This window comes from Poecilia reticulata, linkage group LG5 (assembly GCF_000633615.1).
Source record: "Poecilia reticulata strain Guanapo linkage group LG5, Guppy_female_1.0+MT, whole genome shotgun sequence".
In the NCBI taxonomy this organism is placed as follows: domain Eukaryota; kingdom Metazoa; phylum Chordata; class Actinopteri; order Cyprinodontiformes; family Poeciliidae; genus Poecilia; species Poecilia reticulata.
Genome location: NC_024335.1, coordinates 5,540,538 through 5,547,230, shown reverse-complemented (window position 1 = coordinate 5,547,230; position 6,693 = coordinate 5,540,538). Strand labels below are relative to the sequence as shown.

The window sequence follows — 6,693 nt, the reverse complement described above, 5'->3', positions numbered from 1 at the left end:
GTGCCTGTTAAGCGGTCAGATTTCAGGTCTGTGTAAAGAAAGAGGTCATTCATGCTAATGCTTGTTGTTTTCCATCAGTACAATGGAGTCAGAATAAAGATGTAATTTTACTTGAAAAAATATCTTAAATTTGATGTCACACCTCACTCTGTGTGGTTCTTTCTTGGAAACGGACACAAATAGTTTCAAAGTCCTGCTACTGATAACAGAAATACTTGATCTTTTAACACATCAGCATCAAACTATTAAGTGCCATGTGTAAAACTAGTACCAGAGTATAACTTCACAAGATGTTCAACATTTATCATTCAATTTTCTGTTACTTTTGGTGTAGGAGTTATTATACAATTACAATTTTATTCACCTAATGCTACAACTTTATTCTGGTTATATTGTGACTTTATTTTCATAATAAAATAAAATCTAAGATTGGTCATTTTTATTTAAATGTGGCCAAGTAGGCTTCCTTGAAAAAGTTAGCTTAGGTCTAAAGGCTTTATAAAACATTTTTAAATTTTTTGCTCAAAATCATTCTTAGATAATACGATTCTAGTCTGGTCAGTTCTGCATATTTTCATCTGTTGTCACTTTAAATTCAAATAAGATCTTGTTGGCCACGCCCCATAACTCAAAGCTTAAACTCACACGTGAAAACACATGTAAACAAATGCACGTTATACCATTGTATGTCTTTGAAAAGCAGATGTGGAGCCTCCTGCGCAATCAATAAGAATGCATCAAGAGGTTTCTGCATGGTAAGTCAACAGCAAAACACTTTTCTTTTCCAGCAGCCATTGTACAGCACATGCCGCAATAAAGCCAGTTGCTTGGGTTGCTAGGTAACGGCACAAATCCTGTCAAATGTGACTTAAGAGTCATGAGGTTTTTGAAACGACTAATTTTCCAGACACCAAATACATTCATTTATTGCCAGAAAATGGCTGTGTTTGTTTTCTTTCAAGCTTTTAGGCTATTTTTATAAGCATTTTATACCTAAATGGAAGTAAAAAAATATGCAAAATGTGAATTTTTGCATAATAGGTCCCCTTTAAACATAAGATAAAATATGTTGGTATAAATATATTCAGGCTTGTGCTACTCAGTTTTTCAATTAACGTTCTAAATTTGACCTTTGATTTTAAGCTGCTGATGAGAACGCCTTTTTATTCCCATAAAAAGTGCTGATGGATTTTTGCATTTAATCTTGTAAAATCTTATTTTGTGAAAGAAATGCAATTAAATTGAAGGAAAGCAGCCTTGGAACTACCTTTTAATAACATCCCACCTCATGTAAATCAAATCAGAGTAGTGGATCAGTGACATTAAATGTAAAGGCTGAAAGACGTATTTGCACAGAGGTCACAGCATCCTGCTTGTTACGGTACACAACCCTGTAATTTTCCTTTTTTTCCCTTCTTCTTCTTTCCCCACAGTTGCAATCACAGCTACACCACATCCTCTAAGCAAGGGTGGATGCTGATGGACTCATGGTGATCTGGGCATTCAACCTTCAATTAAAGGAAAGTACAAGATGATAGGGATAAACAGCGCTTGTGGGGTCTAATCCATGGTTTTTATTTCTGTTGTACATTTGACTCCTTGTCTGAAAACCTCCTGATGAGAGGCGACCTGACAGACTGTCACATGCGGCTTATCATGAGATGACTGCGCTCAACCACAGTCCTGCAAAACTGTCAGACCTGAAAAGTGTCTCCATTTAGGACCAAAAAGAAACATTACTTCTAAACCTCCTTGTGGCAGAATCACACAATGAAGTTCACATCTAGATGGAAAATAATTTCCCCTAAAAGTCATTAAAAGAAGAGGCAAATCAAACCTTAAAAAAGTATAATATGTTTCCAAGCAGGTGCTCAAAATGCATGCCGATATCAAATTTATCCTGATGAATCTTAAATATGGTCTGCTTCCATGAATACACATTGATGACATTGAGCACAGTTGGCTGATGACAATAAATAAAAGTATTATAATGAGAAAATGACTTTTTTAAAAAAATCCACGATCCTCCTTTAGTTTGTAATTATTTCCGATGTATTTTTCTCCTCAAGCGTAATTCATTTGAGCCTTTTTCTCGTTCATTTTACCGGATTTGATCTGAGCTCATTTGAATAAACATTTTGCTTCATATTAGTGTGGGTAATGAAGTGGATCTCAGAAGAAAAATGCTTTTGTTAGAGAGCAGAGACTGCTGCTGCTCAAAGATTGTCAAACTGGTCAAGTCAGCGGGGGAACTGCTAATTGGATATCAGATTTAATCTATTGTTGAGGACCAACGATGATTTGTAATTTTTTCTGGACAAAGTCTGAATGCCAAAAGTTCAGAACTTCAAAATTAGCAAGAACGAAGGAGATGAGTAGAAATATCTTTGAAATATTAATATTTTAAGGGAGGATTTGTTAATACAAATTTTATCATAATAAAAAATTTGCTTTTTCTTTGAGGTAATGATGATGTTTCACAAACTTAAATGGAAACCCGTAGATTTATGATTTATTAATTAACAATAAATTTATTATTGTTGATTATTAGTCATTTTCTGCTAAATTTATGTTCCCAAAAGGTAAACTTTCTCTGAAAAGCTCATGGTTCGGGCATTTCAATGGACAAGTGCAATTATAATTTCTTCACTTCAAACAATCAGTGAAACAGAAGATGACAACATGGTGGGTTTACCACCTGTTTTTATTTTGGATATGAAAACTTGATATTTAGAGATATTTTTCATTATATTATAACATTGAATGGCAGAATCCACCATAGGTTATTGATAGTCATTGTGAGAAAAACATGGAATAATGTTTAACTTCATTGATTGGCTGCTTTGATCAGCCATCTCACCGGTCACAGTTTTTTGAATGGCACTCTTTTTAAGATGGGGAAACATCTTCCTGGTTTATGTAATTGGTGTGATAATATAGAAACAATGGAGCATGTTTTTATTAACTGTAGGAATATGTGAATCAAAAGAGATTACTGAATATGGAAATGGGCTTGGGAATTGAAATTTGAGAATGTCGTTGCTCATTTAAATAGCGAAGAGAAGAAGAAAAGAGAAGATATTTTGTTTTGTTTTTTAAATAATTCCGGGCTCATTAGGAGAATTTGAGGAAAAAGTATTAGGATCCAACAGATGGCAGTAGTGCAACAGCAATGGATGCAAGCTGCCGTTAAAATCAAAAAAAAAAAAAAAAAAAAAAAGAAGAAGAAGAAGAACGTCGCTCCTCCTACATCCGGGTGCTCTGCCGTCATCTTGACAGTACGGCTGCTTTCCACTGCATTGATCGGACTGAAGAAAACGGTTGGATACTGTTGGATTCAAGGATGTAAACACAAAGGCGACAAAACAGTAAAGAGAAGTTTTAATTGACCTCTGTGAAGGTGAGCAAACTTTGCTACGAAGCATAGACGACTGTGGCTAGCGAATCAACGACGGAGCTCTCACTTCATTAGCGGTAAGAGTATTTTCAAATGTTTCTAAAAATAACCAAAACCGTGACGCTGGTAGTCAATAGTGTATCGAATAGGTTGCTGTAAAAATTTTACCTTGTTGGCACACTTATAGTGAAATTGCTAGACACTGAACTGGCTTTCTTAAAGCGCAGAAAAAACCTTTAAACCAGGGGTGTGAAACTCAATTTCACCGAGGGCCACTTCAGCATATTGGCCTCCCTCAACGGGCCACATTGACGGTACAAATCAGGAGCTCCCAGGTCCAGTCCTCCAGGCTGCAACCTTTAGATGCATCCCTGCTAAAACACACCCCAGACAAAAGGTTGACTTCCCTCATTAGCGGCAACTCAGTTCTGTAGAGGCTTATAATGAGTCAATGATTCAGGTGTGTTAGAGAAGGAACGCATCTAAAGTTGCAGATGTAGCTCTGGAAAACTAGACTTAGGCAGCCCTAGCATAAATGTATGAAAATACATTGTTAAAAATAAATTAAACAACACCTCATATTATTGAATAACGCTTTGGAGCGTCTGGTTAGGAAGCGCATTCAAAACCTTTGGTTGAAATGGCGCGTTAAATTCAAGTCTCCATTACAGACCAGAGAAAACTAAAGAGAATGCAACTTTGTGTTAATCCATTTGAGGAGCCGGAAGTTTATCTTGAGGAAATAAATGACGACGCAGAAGTTAATTAGACTGTAACATGCGCAGTCCGCTGCTCAACCACTGCGGACGCGGCTCCGCCGCTACGAAGAATTAAAACCCGCTGGAAATAACTCGTCCAGAAGATTTAACAAATGGAGCCTTCTTGGTGCACGTTACCCAGGAGAGCGGCGTTCTGGAGGAGCGCTGCAGACGTGACATCTGTCCGTTTCGGAGAAGCAAAAAAAAAAAAAAAWTCTGGAAAAAGCGCACACCGGACCGCGCACAGGGTAAAACACTCACAGAGTTCAGTTGATCTGTTTGGATCAGACAGATCCAACTGACTGATGAATTAGCGCAGATTTTTCTGCAGATGAGGACCAGGAGGAAGTGCGTTCAGACCCCAGCGGGTGAAGTGATGCTAATTTAAGTGAAGCCGCTTAATTTATTAAAAGTTATTGAGGCCACAGTCAGTGGTTTTTGTCACTACGGAGAAAAATGTAGATGCATTTATCTGCTCACACACATCTTCATTCACAGTCTTACTTGTAAATCGACTTTTTTTTTCTTGGAGATTTTGATGTTAGCTTGTCGAGGTCTGTTTTATTCGCTGGTAAAATCAATAAGCAGCTTGAGGTGACTCTGCTGCTCTCTAGTGGCGAGAAGCCGTAATGTTGGCTGGTAACAATCGGAATGCATTAAGGGAGATGTAGTTTGTAGTCAATTCATGCTCAAAACCTATTTTAAGTCGATCATGGGCCTATAAAACGCCGGGAGGGCCACATAAAATGACATGGCGGGCCACATGTGGCCCGCGGGCCTTGGGTTTGACACATGTGCTTTAAACTTTGGTAATGCTAAATGAACCTTTAGCATAATTATTTTAGGACAATTGGCCACAGACACAAAGAGATGCATTTAAAGCACAAATGGACGTTTTATTGGTAATAATCATTTAAAGTTAACAGTAAAAAGTGGTAAGGAAGTTTGTTTTCCCCCCAGGATCCACTCTACTCTCAAAGATCAATAAACTTCTAATATTACCTGCAGAGCTGGGTGGTAACTAGTTTCATTTACTTGAGTAACTTTATTTATTTTTGGCAAAAAATGTGCTTTTAGGAGTATTTTTACTATACTGTACTTTTTATTTTTATTTGAATAATTTTATTATGAAGTATCGCTACTCTTACTATAGTAAAATGTCTTGATTTTTTTTGTACCAACTGAATGAAATGTTTTACCCAAAAATGCTCCAGACACAGACTTGCAGTTTTTTGTTAAAGTTTCATACGTTTATCATTGAAAGAAACTGATTTGGAAAAATTTTCTTTTGCCTGATTTTGATATTTTCTGTTACTTAAATGAATTATTGTCATTTTCATCCTCAAAATGCCAAAATTTCCACTTAACTTTATATTTTGGTCTGTCTGATGGGGTCATTTTTAAATATTCAATGATTGATCATTTTACTTTTTGCCAAATACTATTTTTACTCGAGTTTTTACTTCTTTTTTTTTTTTTTTACTTTTACTTGAGTAAAAATATGTTGAAGTAGTGCTACTCTTGCGTAAGTACAATTTTAGGGTACTTTACCCACCTCAGATTAGGCGTAAGCTATCAGTAGTCATTGTTCCTCTGAGAATCCCAGACAAATTGTCTCTTCTAGTTTTTATTTCCCAACTGTATCTGCTCATTTAGTTAACTTTTATTGTAAAGAAAAATAAATGAGGTGTCTTTATGTCGCTGCACAGGAGGTACAAATTCAAACAAATGCGCTCTTGCATGAATTAAGATTAGTCCTCAGCAATCAGGGTTTTCTTGGGCTCAAGAGAAATGTCATAGTGAGTCGTAACCTTTAGTGGAGCACGTTATCTGCTCTGATGGCGCGGCCGGGCCGGGATGGGGACCAACACCACGCGATTGGTTTTGAAAGGTCCCCATCCGAGTCGTGCCCACCGGCTATCTTGCCTCCACAGTTCAGCAACACCAGCACAAAGACATGCCACAGAGTTTCAAGGATCTGATCTGTCTCTCTGGATCCACGTCTCCCTGGCCCTAATTAATCAGCTGAGGGTGGAGAAGTGGAGCTGGGTCACCCTGTGCTCAAGAGGAGCTGACACTTGATGCAAAGAAACATGACACAGAGAGGATCCTCATAAAAAAATCTGTCTGACATGTTTGAGCTGCTCTCTTCTTTTTTTTCCTGCTTAAATGCTGCGATAGAAGAATGTAGAAGAGGCTGCAGGGAGGAAAGACAGATGTAGCTGCTGTAAATAAATGCAGATCTGTTTGCAGAACTGCTGACATGTATATATGTCATCGCAGCTCATGAGTTATGAAGCTGACAATGCCAGCTACTTGCCTAAACTACAGAGATCAGAGGATGTCCTTGATGTCAACTTTGATAGACAAATGGAAATCTGAATTACACAAAGCATGTTAAATTTAAGAAAGCAGCTGCAGGGATGTGATTCTCCGTCTTAGAATCGCTAAATGTTTCCTCAGCATCAAACGTGCGAAATCGCTCTCCATCATTTATTTTTTAACCTCAAAACTAATTGGCACCCCTGGAAAACGGGC

At 37.5% G+C, this 6,693-nt stretch overlaps 1 protein-coding gene across 1 annotated transcript in view; it reads left to right on the top strand.

Annotated features, from left to right (window-relative positions):
* Positions 1-3,282: 3,282 nt before the first annotated feature.
* cacna2d2a (calcium channel, voltage-dependent, alpha 2/delta subunit 2a) overlaps positions 3,283-6,693 on the top strand; it is a 290,040-nt gene continuing 286,629 nt past the window's right edge. Inside the window, exon 1 of the mRNA XM_008408670.2 lies at positions 3,283-3,474. The gene's annotated coding sequence lies outside the window, so the exon portion shown is untranslated. The remainder of the gene's footprint in view (positions 3,475-6,693) is intronic.